The following is a 20,500-nucleotide window of genomic DNA, read 5'->3' as shown; positions in this document are numbered from 1 at the left end:
GAAAAACGTGGCATACTTCTTCACGCAGCATGTCTCGCGCATATGCGCGGCCACTACTCGCGCATTTGCGCGAGACCTACTGTCTCGGCGAGAATGCTACTCGCGCATATGCGCCATTAATTCAGCGCATATGCGCCACCCTTTCTGGCCCTCCCGCGCATATGCGCCACTCTACTCGCGCATATGCGCCACTGGTTCTGGCCTTGCCGCGCATGTGCGCGCACTTACACCGCGCATGTGCGCCAAACTTTCTGGATTTCTCCCTTGGCTTCTCGCATGGCTCGCGCATATGCGCGTACACTTCTCGCGCATATGCGCGAGACCTTCGAGTCACGCACACGCAATATTCTTCCTTTCAAAATCTAACAAGAACGCGTCCCGTCTATAATCATCTCGATTAATTCAATAAATCATTCCGAATTAATCTCTGATTACAGTAATCATATCCAAATCATTTCAGATTACGGTAATTAAATTTCCGGGCATTACATTTCTCCCCCTCTTAGATCTGAGTTCGTCCTCGAACTCACCAATCATCAATCCACATCTATCCGAAGATCTGTTTGACAGAGTTTCACATCCAAACTCACTTTACTAACAACATTTTGAGGTATCTTTCTTTAACTCATTCTAGCCGAATCACTCTCTGATTGTAGTCTGGAATCAGAATTCATCAAGTATCTCAGTCGGATAACATTGGCTATACAACATCCGTATATACTAATTGCAATCCATAACAAAGCAATACCACCTGTAGTTGCTATCCCATCTGTTTATCCCAATCAAGGACCTATTCCATCTTCGGTTTCAATTACCAATCGTCATCATCCGACATTGGTTTCCTACATCTATCCATTCTGAATTATCTTGGTAACTAGTGCTGACATTCAGCACTAGAGTTCTACCAATATCTTTCACTATCTGAACTAGACACTCCGACTACCTGTCAATCTGTAACAATCTGCCAGAGAGAGCTTATGATATAATCTACCACAAGTACACACTTAATCGTAATCATAGTCTGATATACTCTACTCGAAATCATCATTCTAGTCAATCTGACTATTTCTTTGACAGGGATCTCTGTCACCTAGTTCTGTTTGTACATCATCTTTACAAACTACTAGATATAGATTGAACAATCTATCAATTACGATCATACCATATCCCAGTCTGAAGAAAATGGCGGTAATATCATTACATCAGTCCTAGAAATGTACTTCCATTTCTATTCAGGATTATACTAAGTCGGTAATAATCTTCTGATTCCTAGCTTTCGGGCTTCTTTTGTTAGCGATCCAGACATATCAGTACCATTTTTACCAACCTTTCGGTACAAATTCTGTTATAACTGATCAAATCTGTCTATACCAACACTATTTGTTCGAGTATCATACATTCTGAAATATTTGAATGAAAACTGAATCCCCTGCGGTGCATTTCTGACACTACTTGTGACTTCAGATTCGAACTATCCGGTATACACAATCAGTTATAAAATAATGAAGAAATACCTACCTGGCATTCGGCTCTGACTACCCATATCAAAAGTTATAAATAATTCTGAAACATTCTGACATCACACAATAGAAGTAGTCTGTCTGATACAAACACAAAGTCACATATCTGTTACTGTAAACGATACTCTGCTCTGATTTCAACTGTTTACAATAAACTGTATTACACTGATTCACACACAACCTCGTTAATTGTCGAATCAGACTCTCTTCTGCTCTCTTTGCTTTACTCAAGACATCAGCAAAGTGATAGGGTCGCTGTAGATTCATGAATGCAACTATCTCCGAATTCAATCCTCTAATGAATTGATTCACTACAGCTTCATCATCCCTAGCCATATGAGGAGCAAAACGCAACAGAGTATAAAATTTAGCAGCATAATCATCAATATTCAATTGACCTTGACTTAAATTCTCAAATTCTGCTTTCTTGTCTTCTTGGTACGAGGCGGAGAAAAATCTTTGATAGAATTCAGTCTTGAAGACTTCCCACGTGATCACAGTACCACGTAGTGCTAATACTCTTTTGATTGTAATCCACCAACTTCTGGCAGCCTCTTGTAATTGGTGAAATACCAATTTAACTCTTTGGTCATCTGTACAATCCAGTAGATCAAACAATATCTCTATGTCCTCAACCCAGTGCTGACACGTTCCAGGCGTCTCTGTACCACTCAGAATCGGCGGCTGAAATAACTGAAATTCTGCCAACTTGGTTTCCATCGGAGTCGCTGACACATCTATCTGCGGTTCTGGTATATATTGCTGCTCATACGAAGTACTGCCTGTTTCCAAAATCCTTCGGGGAGGTATATCTGATTACCAAAAACATTAGTAACCCAATACTGCAAATCTGTGCCAATCTTTTTCTGATCATGATCATCTTACTGCTGATCATGAATCCGATCTGATTCATCCTCAAGAATACAGGATACCAATTTAAATCAAATAGTCAGGTAGCCATGTATCTTAAAGCAGTAACACATAGTCTCATGCTAGCACACAATGTCAATCAACATTAGAATCAATCTCATGCTAGCACACACATGCAAGGAAAGAAAATTCATCTACCCCGCTCAATCTCTTCTATCTCAATCTAACTCAGTCTAAAAGATCTATCAGTTCTAACTATCTCCGTCTAAAAGATCTATATCTAAAAGAATCTATCACTAAAGGAACTATCATCTCTGATTATCTTCTCCTAAAGGATCTATGGCTCTGATACCACCTGTTGTGGGGACCCGGACGCTAATCATCTTTGGGATTTAATTATCAATTAAGATAAAACAGGGTCTAAAAATTTTTCGTTTTAAGATATAACTGCGGAAGGTAATGGAATCTAAATACTATACATGTCTGTATAAAATACATTTCAGTATTAAAGTACAACAAGCTAATTTAAGGTTCAACTACTAAAGTCCAGTAATAAAACCAAGTCTACTGTAAGTCCGGAATCACCACGCTACACTCGTCTTCTCTCATCATCATCTTGACCCTGATCCAGCCCCACCTGTTGTCATGCACACATACAAAACAAGACAACAGCCGGATAACTCCGGTGAGAATAAATCCCAGTATAAAACATGGTAAACATGTATATACATAAAATAATTCATGAAACATGCTGTCCCGAATAAAATCAAAACATTAGATTTCATAAGCTACGAAATCTAATCACAATAAGCATGCACTTCAAATCAGCTAAAAATGCATATAACCAATCTAAATCATAAAGACATGCTAGCACAACTGGAAACAATAACGATGGGTCCCATGATCTAGGAGCCACATCCTTAGGTGCATGCAGTCCTAATCAAATCATGTCTAGACTCGACTCAACTATAACTTTAGGGATCCCGGGGTGAATAAGACGTCACTGTCTGTCACCTACCCTACCAATCGAGGTGCTGTACGTCTTATTCCTAGACTTCGGTCCGAGCTGTATCAACGGCTGGCAATAGGAGTAATGGCTACTCCTAAGTTGAGATACACCGAACGTCTAGAAGTCTGACAATGGCTGTCAAGACTTTCCTATCTTAAATGCAATGAATAGAAATCTGTAAAGAAAGCATAATCATATTCATAGCTGAATATGACAATAATCTCCTACATATGAATACAATTCTATAATCAAAGCATAAATATAATAAAATATAGACAACAGTCTAGTATGTGATTTTGTTGGGAAACTCAAATGAGATTTCATTTGAGTTGGGACTTCCCGAATAACACATGCATTATACCTTTATCTTCCCCGTCTGAGGAAGACGAAGTCTCGAAGTCAAACTTGTCCATATCTGATCTGAAATGACAATAACCAATACACTGTATCAATGTGTAATCCAATTCAACATCTGTCTGGTTAATAACTGAATAAACTATAATCTGATTCGTATCAACCATATTACAAGATAACAGAAACCAAGACTGAATCTGATCAATCTGTACCAACTGATGTTTGGACGGCATAACACTACAGTCTTGTAATCCCGTCAGTCTTAACATCACAATTACACTACCAGAATTCCTAATAAATCTCAGTACAATCTATAACTTCAGTATCTGTACCTTGTAAAATGAATAACAACATAATTCTGATAGCAATCTCAATCAATCAACTCTAAAATTCATAACAATGCCATAACCAGTCTATTTCTAAATCTGACTTCGATTCTACAATATCTACGGTAGTAGAAACACCATATCTGAATCATATTCAATTCTAACAACATCATAAATTCAAATCTTGTCTAAACGTAATAAAACTTACGTCCTTGTGTAGCCTGCATTGATAGGAACACAGTACCGAAGTCGGATTTCAATTCAGATAGACGGTTTACTCGCAAATCGATTTCGAAGAAAAAGAACAAAGCTTTCCCCCAAACTTGTCGATTTCCTTTGCTATTCTGAATGAGAGACGCTTGTTATATGTATATATATATACTCCATGCATGTAGAAAAACGTGGCATACTTCTTCACGCAGCACGTCTCGCGCATATGCGCGGCCACTACTCGCGCATATGCGCGAGACCTACTGTCTCGGCGAGAATGCTACTCGCGCATATGCGCCATTAATTCCGCGCATATGCGCCACCCTTTCTGGCCCTCCCGCGCATATGCGCCGCTCTACTCGCGCATATGCGCCACTGGTTCTGGCCTTGCCGCGCATGTGCGCGCACTTACACCGCGCATGTGCGCCAAACTTTCTGGATTTCTCCCTTGGCTTCTCGCATGGCTCGCGCATATGCGCGTACACTTCTCGCGCATATGCGCGAGACCTTCGAGTCACGCACACGCAATATTCTTCCTTTCAAAATCTAACAAGAACGCGTCCCGTCTATAATCATCTCGATTAATTCAATAAATCATTCCGAATTAATCTCTGATTACAGTAATCATATCCAAATCATTTCAGATTACGGTAATTAAATTTCCGGGCATTACACGGTCTGTCAATCTATAAAATCATCTAAGAGAGAGTTCATGATATACTCTATCACGAATAAAAACTCAAGCAAAATCACAATCTGACATAATCTACTGTGGCATTCTGATCTTTCACACCATTTTTCTGACATCAATCTGTGTCATTTGGTCATGTTTGTACGTGATCTGGTACAAACTAATAAATATAGATTGCCCAATCTGTCAATCTTAATCATATCATATTACATTCTGTAAGAAAATGGCAGTAATGTCATTACCAAAGCCATAGAAACGAACTCTCATTTCTATTCTGAAATATACAAATTCTGTAATAATATTCTGATTTCTATCTTTCTGTCTTTTTCTGTTAGCGATTCAGACTTATCAGAATGATTTCTGCCAACATTTCCGTACAAATTCTGTTCTAACTGATTTAACCTGTTTATATCAAAACTGTCTGCTATCCGAATGAAAACTGAATCCATCACTGTGCATGTCTGACACTATCTGTGATATCTGATTCAAACTATTCGGTACCAACCAATCAGTTAATAAAAGAAATTAAGGAAGAAATACCTACCTGGTATTCGGCTCTGATTCTCAATATCAATTCTGTTATACAATTCTGAAACATTCTGACACATTCTGATCTCATTTCTGAACTGCTGTAATTCTTTAAATTAACTCTGATACAATTGAACTGTATATAATCTCAACGGTTCATAAAATCTGTATCAATACTGATTCAGAATAACAATAATCTATACTAATCTAGCAAATATATAGGATTGTAAGTTCTAACAATACTATCGATTCTGACAAATCAATCACATCTTCATGCCATTCTGATCAACTGCTATATATCATCTGTAAATATAATATGCTCCCCAAACAATACAATCTGTATAAAATACTGATCTAGAAGCAATAACAATACTCAGCAGATATAAAACAACAGTCGACTAACATACTTTTCCAAATCAGACAAAATACCTTTATGACATTTTTGAACTTTCTAATATCGGTATCTTATCAATCACTGATTACAATCTCAACTGTAACAAAAATCAATCTGTATACAACTTCAGATAACACATATTTTGAATACAATCTGTTTCAAGCAAGATTCTTATCTGAACAATTTCTGTATACAATCATCACAGTTCTCAGAATATTCAATACAATCTTCAGATATTCTATTCAATCAATCAGATGTTGCAAACATATCAAAATCTCATAGATATAACAAGCATAGAATCATTAGAACATCTCTGAATATACTGAAACATGACAAAGAGCAACACTAAATCAGATGTACCTCCTGGTCGGTACTCTTCTACTGATCTTTTAAGTCATTCTGTATCATTCTGTACATTCAATATCCTTCTGTACTGAATTCTAAAACAGCACTCAATATCTGATCTGCATTCAATTTTGAAATCTATCTTTCTGATATAAGCAATTCTAAAATCTTATCTGACAACATCAGTCAACTCATACATCATTGACATATCTGTCAATGCTAGGCTCGATTTCAGTAAATCTACTGAATACATAAGGATACTATCTGTTTCTTTCTGTAATACTCGAGTCATATATCACACAGATATCAAAGGAATTCTAAATCTAGAATCCTTACTGTGAAATCTCTATTCTTCAGCCATATCTGGTCTGAATCTTATAATTTCCTAACGGGAATCTATAATAGTTCTGTACTTGTTCAGCATGTATATATCAATAATGCATTCAAATCAGAAACACAAGTACATCATAATCTATTTCTATTTCATTTTCATCTTACTGTAGTATACAATATATACAGAAATCTCTGATATCAACACTTCCTCAACAAGCAAGGACATCAATACTACAGTACATACAAACCCAACAGATACAGCATATCTCCATGCAACTCAGTCAAAGATATTCTTAACAGATGCATTAGTATATATCAATACATATGCAATAGAATCATAAAGACTAGTACCTGTTGTGAATTCTGAATCTGTGGTTTCAAGTAAACTCTGTTCCCTACGATCTTCGGGAACGCTTCTGGGGACAAACTTTAGCAAAGTGTCCCGGCTGTCGACAAATATTGCATCTACCAGTTACTCCCTGGCATTGTTCGGTGGAATGTCTCCCTCCGCAACTCCTGCAATACACTCCAGTATATCTTGGAATAGAACTACTGGAACTCGAGGAACCACTTCCTAACTTCTTGAATGGCTTCTTCCGAGCTTTCAGCAAATCTTGCTTCCCACTCGTACTGCCGTGATCATATCGAAGAGGGGATTGCTGTGCCTGAAGTGGCTTCACACACAATCTTGTCAATTGTCTAATCAGACTCGCCTCAGCTCTCTTTGCTCTACTCAAGATATCAGCAAAATGGTAAGGACGTTGCAAATTCATAAATGCAACTACCTCCGAATTCAGCCCTCTGATGAACTGATTCACTACAGCTTCATCATTTCTAGCTATCTGAGGAGCAAAATGCAGTAGAGTAGAGAATTTAGCAATATATTGGTCAATATTCAGCTGCCCTTGGCTCAAATTCTCAAACTCTAATTTCTTGTCCTCTCGGTACGAAGCTGAGAAAAATCTTCGATAGAATTCAGTTCTGAATATTTCCCACGACATCACTGTACCTCTCTGCGCCCACATTCTTCCACTGGTAATCCACCAACTCCTGGGGGCTTCTCGTAACTGATAAGTCACCATTTTAACCCTCTGTTCATCTGTACAGTCAAGTAAATTGAACAAGATTTCTATATCATCAAACCAGTTCTGACACTCTTCAGATGTCTCGGTACCACTCAGAATCGGCGGCTGTAACAACTCAAATTCTTTCATCTTTTCTTCTAACTGAGTTTCTGATACATCTCTCTGTTCAGACGAAGTACTGCCCTTTTCTGAAATTCTTCGGGGCGGTATATCTGAATATCAAACAGATTAGTACACCATCTATACAAACTGTCTCAGCCCTCCTCTGATCATATACCTCTGATTCAGACTCGGTTCTAATCCAGGCTTAGTAATTACATGCTGCAAACAACTCAGATAACAAGCAACATGTAATAGGGAAAGCAGTAAATCATGCTAGCACACACAATGTAGTCAACATTGAAATAAATCTCATGCTAGCAATCACATGCAAGGACAAAAAAATTCAATCTACCCCGCTCATTCTCTGCTATCTTAGTCTGAAGAATCTATCAACTCTAATTATCTCAATCTAAAGGATCTATCGCTCTGATAATCTAAGTCTAAAGGAACTATCAGCTCTGATACCACCTGTTGTGGGGACCCGGACGCTAATCCTCTTCTTAATCATCGTTAGGATTTAATTATCTGTTCTGATAAACAGGGTCTAAAAATTTTTATTTAAAAAAATGTAAATGCGGAAGGTAATGGAATCTAAATAATATACATCTCTGTATAACAACTACAATTCAGTAGAAAAGTACAATACTGTACAACTTCAGTCTTGATTTAGTTACTAAGTTCAAGTAATAAAACAAGTCTACAGTAAGTCCGGAATCACCACGCTATCTAGTCCAGCCTCTTTCTCATCTTGACCATGATCCAGCCCCATCTGTTGTCATGCACACATACAAAACAAGACAACAGCCGGATAACTCCGGTGAGAATAAATCCCACACTACAAGAAATATGGCTTTCAACAACACATCAAAAACAACGGTTTTTACAAAAAACCGTTGTGGTATGTCATTTAACAACGGTTTCTCCTGAAACCGTTGTCGTAGGCTTAAAAAACCCGCTAAAAGACAACAGTTTCTTAAAAACCGTTGTCGTTGATATGTCTACGACAACGGTTTTTAAAAACCGTTGTCTATGACCGTGTTTTTTATGGTCTACCACAACGGTTTTTAAAAACCGTTGTCGTAGCCCACAAAAAAACACGCTCAACGACAACGGTTTTTAAACCCGTTGTCGTTGTGCGTGTTTTTTCTTAGCTACGACAACGGTTTTTAAAAACCGTTGTCGTTGAGCGTGTTTTTTTTGGGTTACGACAACGGTTTTTAGAAACCGTTGTCTTTGAGTTTTTTTTTTTTGGGATAAAACAAAATTTAGCGACGGTTTTTATTCAAATTCCGTCGCCGATCTACATTTGGCGACGCTTTTATATAACCCGTCGCTAATGTATCGTGTTTTAAAGAAAACAAGAAGACAAATCCATATTTAGCGACGACATTTCTATATCCGTCGCTAAATATTGCGACATGTTTAAATAAAACCGTCGCCGATCTAAATTTCGCGACGGGTTTATCAAAACCGTTGTCTATTAGCGTGTTTTCTTGGTCTACGACAACGGTTTTTAAAAACCGTTGTCTATTAGCGTGTTTTTTTTGGCCTACGACAACGGTTTTTCATAACCGTTGTCTATTAGCTTGTTTTTTTTGGGCAACGACAACGGTTTTTAAAAACCGTTGTCGTAGAATTTTTTTAAAATAATTTGTAGTATTTGCGTGTATTTTTTAACAACGGACAAGGGATTTAGAAAACACAACGTTAATTAGCGACAGTTTTAGAAAACACAACCGTCGCTATTAGCGACTGTTTAGCCGAACCCGTTGCAAAATTCAAAAATTCAATCCCGCCTAAATGTCCCTCATTTTTAGCGACGGTTATGAAAATACCCGTCGCAAAATAGCGACAGTTTAGAAAAAGCCGTCGCACATTAGCGACAGTTTAGCACACACCAGTCGCAAATTAGCGACGTATACAATATAATGTCGCTGTATTTAGCAACGGTTTAACAAATACCCGTCGCCAATTAGCGACGTATACAATATACCGTCGCTATATTTAGCGACGGTTTAGCAAATACCTGTCGCAAATTTCAAAAATTCGATCCCGCCTATTTCTCCCTCCATTTTTTTCCACCACTCTCTATAAATACATACAAATTCACTCTATTTTCTTCCACTTCACTTCCCCAAACTTAAATTTTTCTCATTTACACCTTCATAACACTTAAAATTTTTATTTCTTACACAATTTTATCACTCCACAACACTTAAAATTTTTATATCTTACACGATTTTTTTACCATTTCAAAACAATTAAAATTTTATCTTTCACACGATTTTATCACGACACTTAAAGTTTTTATCTCTTACAAGATTGTACCAATTTACAACACAGATTAATAAAATTCTTAAAAATTTTTTTTATTTTACCTAAAATATTAGCGACGGACCTGTAAACTGTCACAATATAGCGACGGTATTTCCACATGACAACGTCGCTACATTTAGCGACGGCTTTTTATGATTTCCGTCGCAAATGTAATTTGCGACGGTTTTTAGAACCGTCGCAAAATATTAGCGACGGTTTCTGAAAACCGTCGCAAAGTGCACCTACGACAACGGATTTCTTTTGCGACGGTTTTCAATGCCGTCGCAAATTTTAATAGCATTTTTCGTTGCCTTTGCTAGAAAATACAACGGTTTTACACCGTTGTGAAACCGTTGTCGTTGGAAGAAAAGACAACGGTTTAAAACCGTTGTCGTTGAAGACACTTTCAACAACACCCTCAGTTACAACAGTCGAAAATGGCCTACGACAACGGATAAAATCCGTTGTCGTAGGGCGTTTTTGTTGTAGTGCCAGTATAAAACATGGTAAGCATGTATAGAAACAATCTAAATCATAAAACATGCTATCATGAATATATTCAAAGCAATAGATTTCATAATCTATGGAATCTACTCAAAATAAGCATGCGACTCAGTTCAGATAATCATGCAATTCAAATCATATCATATGAACATGCTATCATATCTGAAAGTAATAAACATGGGTTTCATAGTCTATGAAACCACTTCTGTAAACACATGCAGTTCTAGTCAAATCATGTCTAGACTCGACTCAACTATAACTCTAGGGATCCCGTGATGAATAAGACGTCAATGGATGTTACCTACTCAACCAATCGTGCTAACTGTACGTCTTATTCCTAGACTTCGGCCATGGCTGTATCGTGGTGCTACAATCGGAGGGTGTCTGCTCCTATGTACGATACACCGAACGTCTAGAAGTCTGACTATCTGTCAAACTTTCCTATCTCAAATGCAATGTATAACAATCTGTAAACAAAGCATGCTCATTTCCAAAAGAGTTGAATATAAAGTCTATAAACAAATCATAATCATATCAAAAGACAAACAATAATCAAGTATGTCATTTTATTGGGAAACTCAAATGAGATCTGATTTGAGTTGTATCTTCCCAGATATCACATGAATTATACCTTTGTCGTCCCTGTCTGACGAAGACGATGACCTGTATTCAAATCTGTCCATATCCAATCTGAAAAGACAATATCGAATACGCGGTGTCAGTGAATAACTCAATACACAATCTGTTCTGATCAATACTCAACTCAGTACCTAATCTGATCAATATCTGAACTAGATACAATTCAATCCATGTCATCGATATCACAATACAATCTGAATCATATCTGAATCTAATTAATCTAAATCAACTGATGTTTCGACGGCATAACAATACAGTCTGTATAACCCCGTCAATCTGAATATCACAAATATAATACTGGAACTCATAATCTGTGTCCACATAATTCATACTCTGAATATTAACACAATTCTGATATAGAATCTCAGTCAATATCTTTCAAAAATCATAACAATTACAGAAACGGTCTGTTCTTTAATCTGACTTCAATTCTATAATGTCTACGGTAGCAGAAACGCCATATCTGAATCATATTCAATTCTGACAATATCATAAATTCAAAACATGTAAAAACGTAACAAAACTTACGTCCAGTTGTAGCCTGTGTTGATAGGAACACAGTACTGAAGTCGGATTCAAAATCAAACGGACGGATTTTGTAGAAACCCCAAATCTACGAATGAAAAGGCGTAAGGATTCTTAGAGGAAATCCTTGGCTCTTGATAATAGCTTCTGAGGGAAACCAAACGTTTATATATATCAATCTTGCATGAAATTTAAACGTGGCTTCCTTTCACAAAACTTAAGTGGCGCTCGAGCGGTTAAACAATACCGCTCGGGCGCGCACTCGGCGCTCGGGCGGTCAAGATCTGCAGCCCGGGCGCAAGGCGTTTTGTCTGCACACGCTATGCATTGGCGCTCGGACGTTCATACATTACCGCCCGGGCGCCACACCTTCTGCCCGAACACTCTCCTTGATGAACATTGGCGCTCGGGCGGTCGTCATCTACCGCTCGGGCGCCACTATTTCTGTCCAAAGTTGAATAAATAACTTGCTTTGCCCAGACTGGTCTTGTAATGGCCCGGCTTCTTTATTCAAATTCGTATAACTTTGATCATATCGATTAATCAACGTTTGATTATAATAATTAAATCTCGGGCATTACATGATCTGTATCCGCGTCTACAATAGGGGCGGTGATCTTCCCCTAAGCTGTGATATCGCCGAACGTCTAGAAGTCTGCCTGATCTCCAGACTGTCCTATCTTAATGCTTGAATACACAATCTGTAAACAAGCATAATCATTCTAATGCAATGCCACATGATCTGTAAACAAAGCATAGCAAGATTTGTATACAAGTTCTATTAACAAATCTATAAACAATCATAATCATGTCTAGATATACACAAAGAAACAAGTATGTGATTTTGGTTGGGAAACTCAAATGTGATCTCATTTGAGTCATGATTCCCCAAACAAAACATGTACTATACCTTTCTTGATCACTCGTTATCGATGTCGAGGTCTCGATGTCGAAGTGAAGTGAAACAATCTGAAATGGAAATGTATAATAAATACACGATCAATTACTAACTCTAGTCAATACCTACACTATAAATAATCAATCTCGGTATAGACTTTGACGGCATAACGACGTAAATTCTCAATACCGGTCAATACACACCTCAATCCTCAATTATTCTCATTCATAATCCACCACAATATCAATCTAACACAACAATTATGCTCCAACTATTCATAAACCATGCTGAAATTCATAGGAATTGCATACGATATCATTTCTTCGTTCCGGTTTCAAATCTACAATCCTTGTAATCATAAGAACATATTTCTTAACTTAAATCATAATTCTCCCAACACATATGAATCAAAACATGCTGGAATTTGACAAAACATATACCTTTTTGAATCCCTTGATACAAGGAGTTCAAAACCGAAATCGAAACTAAATTCGGATGGCTAAATCTTAAAATATCTTACCTCAAACCTTGAAGGAAACTTGAGGAATTCTAATAGATTCTCTCGATTCTCAGTTCTGAAACGTTGAAAGAGTGAATCAGCACTAAGTATTTATTGAAAGGGATCGATATACGGTGTTCAAAATCGCAACGGAAGCACAAAAATGTTTTCAAAACATGAAAACCGAAATTTTTCAAGAATATTTATCAAAAATGAACACCATGTACTAGTTGTGCAAACATATACAAAAATCTCAACTTTCAAGCATAGGGTGTTGAGAAAATTTTACCTATCAACTTTAAAAGTTGATTGTGGCTCCAACTTTGTTGACTAGCAACAAAGCTCTTGAATGGAAGATGAATCTACAAGCTCTCCTCCAAATCCTTGAAGCTTTCCTTCAAATTAGGCCCACCACCAACTAGGTAGATCCCCTCACAATTTGCACTAGAAAAATGTGAGGATTTTTCAAAGAGAAGTGTAGTGTTCCTCAACAAATTGAAGAACACACAAGAAGAGAAAAATGGAGAGAAATTGGGAGGAGAATTTTCGGCCAAGTTGAGTGGAATGGAGGAGGGAAGAGTTCTCTTGGGGTTGCAAAAAGTTAGATACAAAAGTTGTATGCCTTTGCAATTTTTTAATCAAAAGTATTCAAGACTCTTCACCTCCCAAGCATGCAAACCCTAGCATGTCTCACATATATTATATGGTTTTTAACACATTAAAAACCATGAACTAAATTTTAATTATCTCAAACATATTTGAGATTAATTAAATACTACTTGAATTTATTCAAGTCCCACTAGTTAAATAATTATTTTAATTGAGCTCTACAAGACTCAATATTATTTAATTAATTCAACACTTGAATTAATTTTAATTATTTAGACTCTACTAGGTCTACTAGTGTTTAATTAATTCAACACTTGAATTAATTTAATTTAGTCCCCAATAATGTTTATGAAAATCACAATTTTCAACTACATTATTTACTTGGCCAAATTTTAATCTAGGAACACTTTCATAAATTAAAATTTATATTTCTCTCATAGAAGTCATACTTCTATTTTTCTTTACGCTTATAAACACATTTATAAGCCGTTCAACACATTGAACCATTTTCTCCTTTATAGAAGTCAAACTTCTAATTTTACTTACGCTTATAAACTCCTTTATAAGCCGTTCAACACATTGAACTATTTTACTTCTCATCGGGATTTACAAAGCTAGTACTTGTGTGGCCCTCAATGGTTCATTGATACAACTAGCCGTGGGTTCACATCTCCATGTGATTCGGACTAAACATGTCCTTATTCGAGCATACCCTAATTGCTCCATTCTTACTTATCAACACCTTGATAATAAGAACGTCAGAACTCAAGTCTGATAGTACCCAACCAATCACGTTAAACGCCTAGCAGCATCGCTTACGTGATTCCCTAGGTATCACATGATAGTGCCTGCAAGAACCATTCAATTATGGTTAGCGCACAGTACGGTCCCTTCAACTCATATATCCCGATCGATTCGACAACCATTGGTTTATCGAGAGTTGTCAATGAATCGATACTATGTGTCATGTCGTAGTTGCATCGATGGTGTAATCTATGAAACACCTTTCATAATTACAACCATACTCTGGCCAGAGATTTCGATCTACATACACATGATAACACATAGGATATCCATACCCGAAGGTAAGCGGTGAATCCCCGACTACAATGCATCGACTCCTATGTGTTTCGACAGAACACCCAACCTTGCCACCTGATGACCCCATAAGAGTCGGTAAACAAGTCAAAGTGTAATTCTAGCACATAGAGTCTCAATGTTGTCCCGGGTCATAAGGACTAATTCTGTACAACCATAAACTAGGACATTTCCACTCGATAAGTGAGAACCACTTGGAAAGTCCTTTTATGGAGGGTTGTTCAGTGCACTCTACAAGGTGCACCTATCTGCATGTTCGGACATCACAATGTCCCCTACCAATGAAACATGGTACTCACATCGCAGATACTAGTCTCGAACTCTAGCGGCCTATATCCTTCTTAGTGGCGGCTGAATCGACTAGGAACCTTTTAGAATATACAGTATTACAAATATGAGTTTCATGATACTCATCATATGAGCATCTCATATTCTTTCTACTATTTGTATATTCAAGGGCTTTATCTATGCAGCTAGCATGGGTATACAGATAAAGATTTGCCAAAATAATAATTTCAAATATTATTAAAATAAAGATTGCTTATACATAGAGTTTCATTGTGAACGCTCGGCCAACACTTGGCTCGACGGGCACCTACTCTAACAATCTCCCACTTGCACTAGAGCCAACTACCCATATGCATAAAACCCATTGATTCGCGATGCTTGTCGAATAATGGTCCAGGTAAAGGCTTAGCTAGTGGATCAACAACATAATCTGCGGAGCCGACTTTGTCAATAGACACTACTCTTCTTTCCACAATCTCTCCGAGGATGTGGTACTTTCTCAATACGAGTTTGGATTCTGATGAGACCTTGGCTCCTTTGCTTGAGCTATAGCTCCCGTGTTGTCACACAACACCGGGATAGGAGCAAATCCATTAGGAATGACGTCCAACTCTTAGACGAAATTCCTTATCCAAACAGCCTCCCTTGCTGCATCTGATGCAGCAATGTATTCGGCCTCTGTGCTGGAATCCGTAATATTGTCTTGCTTGGAACTCTTCCAAGAGACAGCAGCACCTTTGAGCATGAATACAAACCTAGAGGTTGACTTCGAGTTATTGATATCGCTTTGGAAGCTAGAGTCGGTATAGCCTTCCAATTTCAGTTCTCTACCCCCATAGACCAAGAACAACTTATTGGTCCTTCTCAACAACTTGAGGATGTCTTTCACAGCTTTCTAGTTGTGGAAGACCGGGGTTCGATTGATATCTTTTCACTACACATAGTGAAAACGCCACGTCAGGACGTGTAGATATCATCCCATACATGATATTACCAATTGCCGAAGCATACGGAATGCGTGTCATCGTCACTATCTCTGCATCAGTCTCAGGAGACAGACTTGGATAGGGACACGCCATGACACATTGGTAGATGTCCTCTCAAGGACGCATCCATCGAGAACCGCTTCACGATGGTATCATGTATGTGGACTGGGTGAGACCAAGTCATCTTTTCGATCTATCTCAATAGATCTGTATCCCAATACAAAAGATGCTTCACCCAAGTCCTTCATCGAGAACTTACTCGCTAACCATATCTTTGTTGATTGCAACATTCCTACATCATTCCCAAAGATTAGAATGTCATCAACATAAAGCACCAGGAATGTCACAACACTCCCACTGACCTTCTTATACACATAGGGTCCCTCATGATTCACAGTAAATCAAACTATTTGATTGTACTGTCGAATCTGAGGTTCCAACTCCTAGATGCCTGCTTTAGATCATAAATAGATCTCTGAAGTTTGCATACCATATGCTCACTTCCGATAGATGTAAACCCTTCAGGTTTAGACATGTAAATAACTTTCTTAAAATCCCCATTTAAGAAAGTTTGTCTTGACATCCATCTGCCATATCTCATAGTCATACTATGCAGATATGGCTAATAAAATCCTTATGGACTTGAACATTGCGATTGGGAAAAGGTTTCCTCAAAGTCAACTCCTTGTCTTTGAGTACATCCTTTTGCCACCAATCGCGCCTTGAAGGTCAACACCTTCCCATCCTCCCCAAGTCCCTGTGGGAACAGTTCCCACAGGTGGATCCACAAGATCCTACACTTGGTTCGAATGCATGGAATTCATCTCAGATTCCATTGCTTCAAGCCACTTGGATGAATCGGCATCAGATAACGCTTCCTTGAAGGTCCATGGATCACATCCATGGTTAGGCTCATCATGGCCTTCTTCAAGAAGCTGACCATACCTCATAGGTGGTCTCGAGACTTTCTCGTATCTTCTAGGAGCTTGTATCTCCTCTCTTGGCTCTTTGGGTGTGGGTTCTATAACTGTGGGTGTCTCTCGAACATCTTCGAGTTCTATCATCTCCCTTTTTCTATCCAATAGAAAATCCTTTTCCCAAAAAGGTTGCATTCCTAGAAACAAACACTTTTGTTTCTTGGGGATGATAGAAATGATATCCAACTTAATTCCTTGGATATCCCACAAAGTAACATAAAATGGATCAACAATCCAATTTATCTCCCACTACCTGCTTCACATAAGCAGGGCTCCCCATATTCTAAGATAAGAATATTTGGGAGGCTTACCCATCCATATCTCATATGGTGTCTGCCTTTGAATGGACATTTAATGGAATATCTTTTAATTTTAAGTTATAGAGATCGTTTTCAAGTTCTCAAGTACCAATTAAACATTCATTCTTGTAAATGTTGCAAACACCTTTGCTAAATAAACAAGAATATCCATCTTTATCACAATAGAAATGGAAATAATGTTTTTTCATCAAAAAAGGTACAAACAAACATCTCTTAATTAACTTAAAACTATTGTTCAACAATAAGTAAACATCTCTTAAGGTCTTGGCAGCAACTCTTGCTCCATTGCCCATCCTCAAGAAGGTCACACCTTCCTTAAGCTTCCTACTTCTTCCCATCACCTGTAACCCATTACAGAGATGTGAGTCACAACCGGTATTTAATACCCAAGAAGTAGAGTTAATTAAAATGTTTACTTAAATTTAGAACATACCGTTTCCAGAACACTTCTGGGCAAGATATTCTTTGCAATTTCGCCTCCAATGTCCAGGCTTCTTGCAGTGATGACAAACATCACCAGTCTTGTCAGCCTTAACTGGTCTGGCTGCCACAACGGGATTCGGAGATTGCCTCAACAAGGGCTCGTTCTTCTCGGGACGTTGGAAAGAACGCTTCTTTCCATTCCCATGTGGATCAATCTTCGTACCAGATGAAGAACCCACATAAAGAACCGACTTCTCTTTCTTGATAGTGGACTCAAAGGTAACAAGCATGTTTACCAACTCCTCAAGGGTCGGTTCCATCTTGTTCATGTTGAAGTTCACCACAAAAGGATCAAATGAGCTAGGCAGCGATAACAGCAACACGTCCGTGGTCAACTCCAAAGACAAGATCAAATCCATGCCAACGAGCTTGTCCACGAGCCCGATCATCTTTAAGCCATGCTCATGGACCGAGGCCCCATCTCGCATGCGCAAAGTGATCAGCTCCTTGACGGTAGCATGCCTTAGAGGTCGTGTTTGCTCACCAAAGAGCTCTTTGAGATGCAAATGAATGTCAGCAGCACTCTTTGCACCCTCAAAACGCCTCTGAAGCTCATCGTTCATAGAAGTCAGCATATAACACCTGGCTATCAAGTCATGGTCACACCATTCCTTGTAAGCCTGCAATTCCTCAGGATTGCAGTCAGTCGGAGCCTCAACAGGGGGCGACTGAGTTAGTGTATATGTTACCCTTTCCGAATTTAAGACTATTTTCAAATTTCTTAGCCAAGTGAGGTAATTAGGTCCAGTTAATATGTGTTTGTCGAGTATTATAGATATCGAATTGCGCATCGAAGACATTGTCGATTTGTACTGAAAAGTAAAACAGATAAATGTTGATGACTATTTAAAATATTTGGTAAGATATAAAGTATGGACTTTTACTTCATAAATATTTGCTCCCACTGTTTTGACATCTTTCACTACCCTCTAGTGAAAACGGGAAACTCCTTTCCTCAGTAGGTACGTAAGGTCCAATTAGCGAATTGTGATCCCGAATAATATCAGCCAATCACAATTCCTAAAAGGTAGTTTCCAATTGCATCACAATGCAACCCTCTACGTAAACTTTTGTCTCACGTTTGATTAGGACCCAATAATATGACGTCGTTCATCTTCACGTGTCAAGCCTTACCTATCGATGTTGAACCTTAATGGACGGTCGCCATGAGTTCCCTCAATAATATGAGCCGAAATCATGGGAGTTCCACGTAGTTCACATCACCATGTCAATGGATGTCACAGCTTTCCGGCACCCAGGGCCCCCCCAATAATATGAGCCGAGCCCCGAGTACGGGTAGCGTTCATCATGCACCCATTGTCGATGGAAGACAAGGAAATTATAAACAAATTTATAATTCCCCTTTTCGGGCTTGATATTAATTTTGAATCTTATTCAAAATGAGGGTTTTTAATTTTGAAAGGTCTCATCATTAATTTTATTTTAAAAGCTCGCCATGTTTGATCGTATGTTTGCCGGATTCATGCAACTTTGTTATTATAATAATAATAACGCACATACTCATTATTTATAACATATCATGCATATATCATAAATAGAAAACAATACAAGGATGATCAATCGCCCCAAAACTAATGGCCCGTGTGAGCCAAACACGGGCCTAGGTCCAATCCTAGGGTAAATGCACGGGATGCAATGCAACTAAATTATTACATTAGCATCCAATATTACATGTCTTCGATCTTCATAATCACCAAGGCCACCATCTTCCAATCTTGATCTTCCCCTATTCTAATATTTACAAATAAATATCCATGGCACATAGGGATACATCTCATGGGGTGGGAACGGGCCATAAACCAAGCCCACTTTAAATTGATAATTATTACAATCATACAACACAAATATCCTAGCATACACCTAGCAAATTGGGCTTGGGCTTTTGATCATCCTTCATGCATAATATCACATATCATACACCATCAATTAATTATCACAATAATTAATTGATCCAATATTATATATCTTGAACCAATCACTAACCGCCACGATTATAAACTAAATTAACAAAGTATACAAACACCTTTGTCTACTTTCCAATTAATTTATTTATAACCGAATTTCTTATAAATCACAATTTACTATAAATAATTAAAGTCCAACTTCAATTATTTATTTTATGAGAAAGATTTGCAACTTTTGTAATTTTAAACTTAAGGGCCCAAAAACTTATTTTTCACCAAAAACATTTTGGCCCATTTAAAATTCACAAATATGTTGACCATCTAATGGCCCAACAACTCAAGGCCCATGACACTTTGATATTCCAAAACACTTTTGGAAACCCTAGTCGTCATCGCCGTCGCCGGAGTTCCGTCGCCGGATTCCGGCCAACATTCCGGCCAACATGCAAAAAAATTTTTTTTTATTATTAAACTTTAGGGGCTGTTCGGGCAGCCCCTCGGGCTGCCCTTGCTGCCCGAAATGGGCAGCCCTCGGGCAGCCCGAGCTGCCCGAAACGGGCAGCAACATGCTGCCCGAAATTCCCCACAAGAAGGCCTCGGTTTTGTTGCAAATTTTCATCTCAAACGGTTAGAAATCGCCCTCAATATAATATCTTGTATATGTTG

The sequence above is a fragment of the Primulina eburnea genome, chromosome 9, assembly GCF_022965805.1.
Source record: "Primulina eburnea isolate SZY01 chromosome 9, ASM2296580v1, whole genome shotgun sequence".
NCBI classification, from domain to species: domain Eukaryota; kingdom Viridiplantae; phylum Streptophyta; class Magnoliopsida; order Lamiales; family Gesneriaceae; genus Primulina; species Primulina eburnea.
The sequence above is the reverse complement of the archived record's forward strand: the minus strand, read 5'-3'. Positions refer to the sequence as shown.